We start from the raw sequence: 12413 nt of genomic DNA on the forward strand, positions 1-12413 counted from the left end.
TAAATGTTAATAATTAATAAAATAAAAAACAAAAATATTATCACTGTTTTCACTATTTGAAGTGTACTACATATTAGATTTTACTATTTTCTCATAATCCTGTACATTTAACACTGACTGAGGTTGTGATGTTCAACAAGAGTTTTATAGAATATGAGTAGTCTTTAAAGCTATCCACTAAGATTACTATTTATGGCTCTTCTCATTATTTGTTTATGGCTTATATCATCATTTTTCCTCGTTAACTTATAAACTGAGGAAACCCTAAAGTTTTAACAGCCTGTGTAGTTAACAAAGTGTTAACACTTCATTCTGCTTCTTTACACAAAAACTTTGCAACTTCTCATTAATAAAGTTTCTCGAAACTCTGAAATGTACATACTTAGTAGTATATGTCTGCTACCATAAATCTTAAATACTTTATGGAAAAGTTTTATACCTGCCAAACAGTCCTAATTTTGGCATATGTAAACAAATTCCCAAAATTAAATATATTTAAAACATTAAAACTTTTAACAAACCTTAACACTTGGTGCAGTGTTCATTATGACAGGTGCCTTGTATAGAATAATTGAATCCCCCTCCTACACATTTCTTGAGCAACAAATATCTGGAATTATTTTGTTTTTGACATGTCAATCTTGACTTTATTCTTAAATTTGTGCTTATGTAAGAAATATATGGTTCTAAAATTTCATGACAATTCTTTTGAACTTACTTTTTGTTGAATTGTCTAGTTTAATAAAATCCAACTGCACTTTTTTTTGGGGGGGTCCATTCGTGGGGCCTGAACTCTGGGCCTGGGCGCTGTCCCTCAGCTCTTCAGCTCAAGGCTAGCATTCTACCACTTGAGCCACAGCGCCACTTGCAGCTTTTTTCTTTTTGCTTATGTGGTGCTGAGGAATCGAACCCAGGGCCTCATGCATGTAAGGCAAGCGCTCTACCACTGAGCCACCTTCTCAGCCCCCACAATTGCACTTTTGATATAAAAAATATTCTGTGCTCAATTCAGCCACACATACACTAACATTGAAACAATACAGAGAAGAGTACCATGGCACTTGCGCAAGGACGATATGCAAATTCGTGGTGTGTTCCATATTTTTACAACAACAGATGCTGGAGGGGATGTGGCCACAAGGGAACCATACAACATTCTTGGTGGGAGTGTAAACTTGTTCAACCACTTTGGAAAGCATTATGGAGGTTCCTCAAAAGATTCCACATAAAGCTCCCCTTTGACCCAGCAGTCCCACTTTTGGGGATTTACTAAATGATCACAAACAAGACCATACTAAAACTACCAGCACAACTATGTTTATTGCAGCATTATTTACCATAGCTAAGATATGGAACCAACCAGCTGTCCCCACTACATGAATGGATCAAGAAAATGTGATGTATATACACAAGGGAATTCTATGCCTCCATCAGAAAGAATGACATTGCCCCATTTGTTAGGAAATGGAAAGACTTGGGAAAAAATTTATTAAGTGAAGTAAGCCAAGCCCAAAGAAACAGGTCCCATGGTTTCCCTTATTTTCAATAACGAATATATGTCTGGGGTAAGCAGACAAGGTCAAAAGCTATGTGCATATGAACAGAAATGATAATGTTAAGGGAATTGAACCCCATGATAGGGAAACAAGTAGTTTTTTGTTTCTTGCTATTGTTACTAACATACTTATAATGTGCGATGTGAATTTTCGTTTCTTTGTATATTCCTCCCCCACGCTATAACCCTTGTTTTCTCTGTATTTGAAGTTGGTGCATCTGCCTCTTGTATGTACGCTTCTCTAATTTGGGGAGGGGAAGGGAAAAAATGTGTGCACGTGAACGCATGTGCATGCATGTGTGTTGGCATGCTCAGAGTTTGAAATCAGGGCTTAAAGGTCTTGCTAGGCCTTTCTTCTCTAGGTTGGTGAGGTACTATATGAGCTACATTTTCTTTCCTGGTTCTTTGCTAGTTCATAAAAATTTTGAAAAATAATTTCATGAATTTTTTTTTTTTTTGGCCCTGATTGACTTCCAATGGTTATCCACAGATCCCAGTCTCCTGAGTAGCTATCCCGAGTAGATAGGATTACAGGTGTGACTAGCCAATACAAGGCTTTCAGCATAATTTTAAAAGTAGAAGAAAATTTACTTCATGGGGGCCTGTTTAATTATCTCCTACTTTTAAAACATTTTGGATTGATTAAATGTGAATTTATTTCATTTTTGGATTCTTAAAAGATAGTAAGTGATGATATTTAAAAGTTTTGGTACTTTTTAAAAAAGGAAACTGGAACTGTGGGACAGAAGAAATTTGTCTCTCTTTGGACCTCAATTTAGAAGCTCAGCTCTGTGCATGATAACCCAATGTCACCAACACAGTCTGTGTTGAAGACAAAATGTGATAGAAAACAATCACCAAGGGCAATATTTGCTATGCTATAATTTCTTGGACAATATGAATATTGAATTGAGAGTGTAAGAGAATGGAAAGAATTTACCTACCTTTTGTGTATTGCTGAAAGACTTTTGGAAACTTTGACTCATTTCCTTCCTCACTGTGTGTCTTTGGGCCATGCACTTAGTGCCTTTAATTACAATTTTTCCCAACACTAAAATAGTAATAACATTAGCATTATAGCAAATGTTATCTTAAGAATTAAGAGAAATAAAACTTGTAAAATACTTAACATAAACTTCTATGCATGAGCTTTGAGTTTAGCCAGAAGTTTTTTTAAATACTAAATAGAATGTCATAAGTATTACAGAAACCATTACATGTAGTGAGCAATATTATCTATTAATCATGCTCTACTTCCAAGGAAGCCGGGTAGATAACTTCTCATGCTGTAAATCAAACTGGTTATCTTAAGTCTTGTTAGTGTAAAAATATAAAGGACATAATAATGAAGGAATGTTGTAGACTGAGATGAAGTCCAAAAGAAAATGTACAAAACTGATAAAACAAAAGTATCTGAGCAGTATATTGTGTTTTACATCATTTAAGTTACATCTCAAAGATAAGGCAGACCTAGAAGAATGAATTGTCTTTTTGATATTCTATCATAGGTCTTTTCTCATTCATGTAGAGGCATCATCAGATTTGAGGAACTAAGTTTTTGGTTTGCTTCCTTCCATTTAAGTTACATCATTTAAGTTACACCACAAAGATAAAGAAGACCTAGAAGAATGAATTGTCTTTTTGATATTCTATCATAGGTCTTTCCTCATTCTTGTAGAGGCATCATCAGATGAGAGGAACTGTATTTTTTTTTTGTTTGTTCCTTCCATTTATTCTTCAGTTTGAAATCTGAACTACATGAGACAGAAAGAAACCAAGGGAAATTAGTCACACAAGCTTTGGAAAGAAAAATCAACGTAAAATAAAATATATAGCCTTGTATAAGGTCTAACTAAATTGAGTTATATAGTCTCAAGCATTAACAGAAAATGATTTAAGCAATATCATGTTATTGAAAACTGAAAAATGTTAGGAGTTGCTTTATTTTTTCCTTTCTACTACCTTGAAATTATTGATTTTGTACAGAGAGATTAAAGATGAGATTAACAAGAAACGATTAAAAATTGTCAAAATTTCTGAATAATTTCTGAATAATTTGTCAAAAAGCTCTGAAAATCGCCAGTGAGTTTACAAAGTTGTGTTTAATACAACTTCTATTCTGGCTTAATGTTTTGTAAACAAAAGACATTAGAGAAATGCAATTCAAAATTACTATGATACTACTTCATAACTATTATAACTCTTATCAAAAAAATCAAAGGAACCAGGTGTGGTGGTAAAGACTTGTAATTCGAAGCTTTTAGGAGGTTGGGGTAAAAGGATTTGGGTCTGAGGTCATCTTGGGTATTGCACACAGTAAAAACATGCCCTTTAAAAAAACTCAAAAGGTAATAAGGTTGGCTGGTGAGAGTGTGGAGAAAAGGAAATTTTCTACACTCTTGGTCAAAATACAGGTTAATACTCTCCTTGTAGAAAGTAGTATGCAGTTTTCTAAAGAAATCCAAAGTTGAAATATCACCTGACCCACCAATCATGTGATTATTTCTCTCTGGGTAACTCATAAATATATCTGTAGTTCATTGTTATTCACATTATTCACAACAACAGCCAAGATATAAATCGAAATTCAGTGTTCAACTACAGACTAATAAACAACTGTGGTTCATGCACAAATATATTTTTCTGTTTCATCCTTAAAATAGCAAGAGACTTCTCCCATTAGCCACAACTTATAATGACCTGAAAGATGTATTGTAAATGAGGAAAAATGTTGTCTTCTGATTTTTGTAAACACACACACACACACACACACACACACACACACACACACACACACACACACACACCAACCTCAAACATTAAGAGTGAAATTTTTTGAAAAGTAAAGCAAAGTGGAATTGCTGCGGCATTTAGGTCACAATGTAGAAGATAGTAGATATACAGGATGAACCGGTATAGAGTTGTAATGTACAGCATGAGGATACAGGGGACAACACTGGCCTTACATAGGAATGAAGCTAAATAAGTAGGAATTGTTCTTCCTAGTAGGGGTTGCTCTTTTGGATGCTCTTCCTCCAGTAATGGATAAGATGAGCATAATTCTTTAAATATACCTGCCTGTTTGCAGAAATAATAACAAACAATATAGCAATAATGTTGTATGCTCAACATAGGACATGAGATTATCCTTGGTGTAAACTAATTATTACAAATAAGGGAAACCGTGGGACCTATGTTTCTTTAAGTCTGGCTTACTTCACTTAATATAATTTTTTCCAAGAACTTCCATTTCCTTACAAATGAGGTAGTATCGTTCTTTCTGATGAAAGCATAGTATTCCGTGTGTGTGTGTGTCTCATTTTCTTGATCCATTCATCTATTGAGGGGCATCTGGATGGATTCCATATCTTAGCTATGGTAAATAATACTGTGATAAACATAATTTTGCTGGTAGCTTTAGTGTGGCCTTGCTTGTGGCCACCTGGTTAAATGCCCAGCAGTGGGATTACTGAGTAATAGGGGAGCATTATTGTGTACATCAAGGATAATCTTAGTAGATGAGCAGAATAGCCTTATAGCTATGTACATATGATCGTATAAGGTGATTCTAAGTGAAATGAACTCCAAGACATGTTCTTTGTTGTTTTTGTTCTTAATGTATTGTGTGATTTCTTTTTATCCTTTTGTGTTTTCCCCAACTATGGTGTATCCCCTGTAGTCACAGTATTTGATTTTGATACCCTGGTTATTGTAAATATGTTAATCTGAACTAGGGAAGGGAAAGGGAAAAATGGTGAGGCAAAGGATAAAGCGGGAACCTATGCAACAGTGATACACAGAAGAAAATATGTTGGAAATAATCTGGAGGGGCTGTTGGGAGGGAAGAGGGAGAAAAATGGGGGAAGGGATAACAAATTAGAAAAGAAATGAATTCATTACCTTACTTATGTAAGTATAACCCCTCTGTACATTACCTTGACAGTAAAATTTAAATAAAAAGTAAAGTAAAGAAGCTATGGGAAGGGGAAACAAAGGAGGAGACAACAATGCTTAATAAGAAATGTATTCATTATTTTGCCCATGTAATTGTAACCCCTCTGTATGGTATTTTCACAATAAAAATACAATAAAATACATGAGAGCAGCAATACAGGATATGGGACTGGGGAAAATACTATACAAAGAGTAGAACAGCTGTGGAGAACAATAATTTTACTTTAACATAGGAAGTAATTAACTAGCATACAGATTTTCAGCCTCATGTCAGTCACTAAAAAGGGAAAACAAAATACAAACCAGTAGAGATAAAATAGAAAACTAAACAATAAGGATGAAGAGATGGCTTGGACCAAAAATTACAAATGAGACAATTAGGAAACAAAAAGCTGGTAAGTTTAAAAAATATTACCCATAATTCTATTAATTGTTGTTTACATCACAATTTGTTAGAACTATAATTCAAATCACAGTTTAGTACTATATCATTTTAATAATAGGTTACTTATTATTGATTTCTTAATGTTGAATGTTTAATGTATAATTTTACTTTTAGCAGCTATAGAAAAGAAGAAAGTGAATCTAATTTTACTAATATATATCATGAATTGTAAAATTGAGAAGCAGAATTTAAACAAATAATATATTATTACTTTTTTAATTCTGTGAATTAATGTAATAATTCAAAGTGTATTCTACAATTATCAATCATCTTAACCCCATTGACTCTAGGCCAGGGGATTACAGGGGCCCAGAAAAGCTACTACCTTGAATAGTAATCCTAGACCTCTAAAACAAAACAAAACAAAACCAGAAACAAAGCAAACAAAAAACACTGCAGTAAGCACAGCCAGTCAGGGCTGCTATCACAGCCTACATGAAGTCAGGCCAGAAACAGAAATTGAGAGTCATTTAGCTGATAACTAATATATTTTTTTGAGACAGACTCAAATGAGACTCCTGAGAGAGAGTCAGAAAGACTGATGAAAGGGACTAAAATTGATCACACGAAGATTGGAAAGTAGAATTCCTTGTAGAACAAATAAATAATAGAAAGCCTGTGCATGTAAGAACAAGACAGCAGACCAAATTCAAGAATTGCACATTATCTTAGAGGTCAGCTTAATGAATTATCAATGGAAATCTTTGAAATCTTAAATATTTGAACACATGTGGGAGAAGGACAATTGCTGAAGAGAAAGAAAATGTCATCACTCTGTTAGGATGTCCAATATCACCTTAGGAATTGATAAAGCACAGATTTGTAATAAAAAGAATACAATTATTCCAAGTGAGGGGTTCATTTGTTTTGATGTAACAGTTCTTGATTTAGGTGCTAGCAATTAACATACAATTGATCCAGTCCCACAGCTGAGTTGATATTGACTGCAGTATTCCTACATAAAGGGAAAGAGAAAATTTACAAATGTCTGGTGAAATGAGTTGAGGATGAAGTGTTCTAATAGTGATATCTGAGGTTTAGACACAGGTAAAAAGGTGGACTTTCTTTTCTAAAATCCCCCCATTTTTAGCCTAGTGCCAGTGGCTCACAACTGTAATCCTAGCTACTCAGGAAGCTGAGGTCTGAGGACTACAGTTCAAAGCCCCCAGACAGGAAAGTCCCAGAGACTCTTATCTCCATTTAACCACAGGAAAACCAGAAGCTGCACTGTGGCTCAAGAGGTAGAGAACTCACCTTGAGTTGAAGACCTCAGGGACAGTGCCCAAGCCCAGACTTCAAGCCCCTCAACCAACAACAAAAAAAATCTCCCTTTTCTTGGACTGCTTACATCTTTTCCTAACATTCAACAAAGAAGCCATTTTATCACCCACAACATTTAAGTCCTATCCTAGCTACTGCAAATGGAATGATTTGGTTTCTTATGTCAAAAGTTCATATTTTTAAAAACAAATACCAGAAGTGGTAACTTTTTTTCCAGTCCTTGAACACTGGGCCTGGGCCCTGAACATGGTTATGCTGATAGCTTTCATGTGAGCTTGCTTGTTATTTATTGAATTACTGCTGATGAGGGGAATTACTGGGTCTTAAGGGAGATCTATATTTAGTCTTTTCAGGAAACTCCGTACTGCATTCCACGGTGGATGAACAAGTTTAATTTCCCACCAACAGTGTAATAGAGTTCCTAATTGACTACATCCATGTCAGCATTTGCTATTTTGCTATTGTTAGTTTTCTTGATAATGGCCATTCTTACTGGGAGGAGGTAGAATCAGTCTTGTTTACTTGTAGATTTGTGGGCACCTTCTAGCTAACATAAATGAATGAATCCATGAAACCTATATTGCTCTGAGTCTGCATTCTGTTCTCTTTGCTCTTAGTATAATTTTACCAAGCCTTTCATTTTCCTTAAGACTGGTGAAAAGTCATCATTTCTGATGGGTGAGTAGAATTCCACTGTGTATGTGTGTGTGTGTGTGTGTGTGTGTGTGTGTGTGTGTGTGTGTGTGTGTGTGAGATCATGATAGGCCCATGAATTCATTTCTAAGCCTTCTGTTTCACCTATAATTTAGTAATTCCATATTAAATTTGGATTGCTTTCTCTATTGCATTGAAGAATATAGTTGGAATTTTGATGAGTATTGCATTGTCAATTTTTGGGGGGCAGCATTGCAGTTTCATCATGTAAATTCTTCCAACCAGGAGCATTAAAAGATTTTCCATTTCCTTGAGTCTACTTAATTTCCCTTTTTAGAGTTTTGATGTTTTCACAGTAGAGGTACTTCACATTTTACTTAAATTAATTAATTCCTAGTTTTGCTGTTGTTGTTTTGTTTAGTTTAGATTTGATTTGGTTTTAAAGCTAATACATATGAGGTTGTTTTTTGGATTTCAGCATGGATCTTCCCATTGTTGGTAACACAGAAAAACTACTAATTCTTGTGGTTTTTATACCCTGCTACATTGCTGAAGGTTAGCATCACCTTTAGTAACTTGAAGGAGGAAGCTATAGGGTCCTTTAAATACAGGATCATTACATCTGTAAAAAGGGATAGTTTTACATCTTCCCTATTTGGATCCCCTTTATGTTTTTCTCTTGCTTATTGCTCTTGCTAGAAAGTCCACTGCATCATCGCTTATCAAAGAGTTGGGTTCATAGTTCTCTTTCTTTGGTGAGTCCCTATGTGATTTGGAGAAGAGTCTAATTCTAGCTTCATAGAATGTGTTTGATAATTCCATTTCCCTTTCTATTCCATTCAAGAGTTATAACTGTGTATTGTAAGTTCTTTGCAGGCCTTAATTTCATGGTAAATTCATTGAGTCGTAGATTTTTCTGGAATGGGAAGTGGTTTGTTGACATTTCATTTTCATTTCTTTTTATGTTTTACTTCTTGTTTCAGATCCAGTATAGGAAAGCATCAATTTCCCCAGGATTTTTCAGGTGATTGGCAAAAGATTTTCAAAGTATTCTCTTATAATATTCTCAATTTTGCTTATATCTGTTATGTTGTCTCATTTTTGTCTTTAATTTTCTGTATTTGGATGAGTTCACTAATTGTTTTGTTTTGTTTTTGTTTTTTATTATGAAGGTGATATACAGAGAGGTGGGTTACAGTTACATAAGTAGTGAGTATTTTTTTTTTTTTTGGTCTGGTCGTGGGACCTGAACTCGGCCTGGGCGCTGTCCCTCAGCTCTTCAGCTCAAGGCTAGTGCTCTACCACTTGAGCCACAGCACCACTTCCAGCTTTTTTCTTTTTGCTTATGTGGTGCTGAGGAATCGAACCCAGGGCCTCATGCATGTAAGGCAAGCGCTCTACCACTGAGCCACCTTCCCAGCCCAAATGAGTACATTTTTAACAGTGTTACCCCTTCCTCATTTTTTTCTGCTTCCCCCAACACTGACATCCCACTCCCACAAAGTTGTAAAGTTTATTTCTAACATAGTGTCTAGTGAATATCACTCTTGCTTTGGTTAATCTTTGTCCCACCATTTCTGTGATTTCCCTTCCTTTCCCCAAATCAGATTAACTTATGTATAAGACAAAGGGTACAGAAATCAAAAACAGTGATTACAGTGAATAAACCAAAGGGGAAAAACTAAATAGAAATAACTAAAAACAGTTCACTATACAATCATCTTGTATCCATTTCTTGGAGCTCATTTTGATAAGCATCATTTTATGGTGATATGCATATTGCTATTGAGCTACTGTGAATGTCCTAGACATATTCTAGTTTTTCCAAATGAGTGAAAACATGTAGCCTCTGATTCTTTGGGTCTGGCTTGTTTGAATTATTATGTTTCCAAATGATTCCATTTCTTACAAATGGGACAATGTCAATCATTCTGATGGAAGCATAGAATTTTGTTGTGAATATATACAACATTTCCTTGATCCATCATTGCTGGGTCATAGGGGAGCTCTAGTGAGGAACCTCTATACTTCTTTACAGAGTATTTGAACAAGTTTACATTTCCACCAATAGTGTAGTAATGTTCCTTTTTGGCCACATCCCCACCAGCCCAGCATCTGTTATTATTAGTTTTCTTCATTATGGTCATTCAAACTGGGGTTAGGTGGAATCTCAATTTTGCTTTGATTTGCATTTCTTTTATGGCCAGAAATGTTGCATATTTCTTCATGTGTCTATTGGTCATTCATATTTCTTCTTCAGAGAGGTCTCTCCTTAAATCTTAAGCTCACTTATATTATGAGGGTTGTTGTTTCTATGAGAATTTGTTTTTTTTGGGGGGGGGGTTAATTTTGGGGCTCTAAGAATATTTGAGATATGAGGCCATTGTATGTTGCAGAGCAACTAAAGACCTTCTCCCAATCTGTGGATTTTTTACTTATCTTTCTATCTATATAAGGTCTCTTTTTAGTCAGATTTGGTAAGGTTCTGTCAAGTCTGTTAATTTATTGAAAGAAGCAAATCGGTTTTGTTGATCTTTCTATGTTTTATTTTGTCGTTAGTTATTTCTGATTTAACTTTTTTATTTGTTTCAGCCTACTTAGGTTGGACTTGTTCCTCTCTTCAAGGAGCTTTAGGTACATAATAAAAATACTGATTTGAGATTTCCCCAATTGCTTGATGTAGGCATTCAAAGCTATAAATTTTCCTGAAGTACTGCATTTAATATGTCCCAGAGGAGCTGGTATGTTGTGTCTTCATTTTTCTTAAATTCCAGAAACTTTCAGATTTCCATTATAATCTCTTCAGTGTCCCACTGGTCATTCAGCAATGTGTTGTTCAGTCTTCATAGGTTTGACAATTTTTTTTTTTTTGCTTTAGCTGTTTAATTGTAAGTTTATTCTGCTGTGGTCTGACAAGCTATGGGAATTCAATTAATATTTCTTTCGATTTGGACAGAATTTCTGTGTGACATAGGATGGGTTCTGTTTTGGAGAATCTTCCATGACTTGCTGCAAATAATGTATATACTGACACAGAATGTATATTCTGTCTGTAGATGTCTGTAAGGGCAAGGTGGTCAATGCAGTTATTTAGGTCTTCAGTTTCTTGGTTGAGTTTTTCCTGGATAACCAATCCATGCATGACAATGATGGGTTGAGATGTGTTTTTAGGTTATGTAGTATTTGGTTGATGATTTGGGGTGGTCCAAGATTCACGGCATTGATATTTACACTTGTTGTATCCTAATGGAGAGCTGCCTTTATCAATATGTAATGTCTCTTCCTACTAATTTTAATTTGAATTCTACATTATTTTATGTTAGTAATTCTACTGTGGCCTGTTTATGGTATCCATTTGCTTGAAAATTTTCCTTCCAGCCTTTCAGTTTGAGTATGTGTTTTTTTTTGTCAATGAAATGTATCTCTAGTGGACACTGGATGGATGCGTCTTGTTTTTTAATAATACTATCTAATCTGTGTTTTCTAATTGGAAATTTAAGTCCATTGATATTGAGAGTTAAGGCTGGGAAATATCTATAATTCCTGTTGGTAGCAGCTGTGCCACATCTATTCTCAATATATTTACTTTGTTCGGTATAATTTGTGGAGGGGAAGGGGAAAAAACAAATTGTTTAAATAGGGATACAGATGGACCCATTGCAACAATGAGATGCACAAGTCATTATGTTGAAAACAAAGTTTAAAACTTTGGTATGGGCGGGGTGGGAGCGGGGAGGGTTGGGTGGGCATAGTGGTGGGAGGATGGGAAGGGATGGGAAGGGAAAACAAAGGAGGAGGCTACAATGCTTGATAGCAAATGTACTCATTATCTTGTCCATGTAATTGTAACCCCTCTGTACAGTATTTTCACAATAAAAATATATATATATTTACTTTGTTCTCTGGTAGAGAGTATTTTATATAACCAGTTCCTGTTCTTCTTGGCCTTCTCTATATAGGATATATTTGATTAATTTCTGTCTTGTTGATTTGGTGGAGATAAGTTGTTTCAAGTTCTCTTTGTCATGAAATATTTTTATATATCCTTTAAATGTAAAGGAGAGTTTGGCTTAGGACAATATTCATGATTGGTAGTTGTTTGCCTTTAATGTTTGCCATATATCATGCCAGGTTCTCCTTTTTACCATATCAGCTAAGAAATCATTATTTATTCTGACTGTATATCCTTTATAAATAATCAGTTTTTTCTCCTGACAGCTTTAAGAATCCTTTCCTTGATCTCTAATAATCCTCTAAGGGATTATGATGTGGTGGTGGGTTGTTCTGTTCTGGTATTTTCTGTTTGGTGTTCTAAAGGCTTCTCTTCTCTGAATGAGCCTTTCTTTTTGGATGTTTGGCATGTTCTCTGCTAGAATTCTGTAATATGTTTCCCATCCATTTTGTTTCCTGCTCTTCTTCTTGATACCTATCTCCCCCAGGTTTGATCTTCTAACTGAATCTTGAACTTCCAGCAAGATCGTTATTTCTTGGATTTGATCTAAATGATTAGCTCCTCTTTTCTAT

General features: G+C 35.0%; 1 non-coding gene across 1 annotated transcript; it reads left to right on the forward strand.

Moving 5' to 3' along the window:
- Window positions 1-999: 999 nt before the first annotated feature.
- LOC122107175 lies at window positions 1000-1106 on the forward strand. Its single transcript, XR_006147308.1, has one exon. It is a non-coding gene; the product is annotated as a U6 spliceosomal RNA (small nuclear RNA).
- The last annotated feature ends 11307 nt before the right edge of the window (window positions 1107-12413 follow it).

The sequence above is a fragment of the Dipodomys spectabilis genome, unplaced genomic scaffold (genome assembly GCF_019054845.1).
Source record: "Dipodomys spectabilis isolate Male_0828 unplaced genomic scaffold, ASM1905484v1 ptg000047l, whole genome shotgun sequence".
NCBI classification, from domain to species: Eukaryota; Metazoa; Chordata; class Mammalia; order Rodentia; family Heteromyidae; genus Dipodomys; species Dipodomys spectabilis.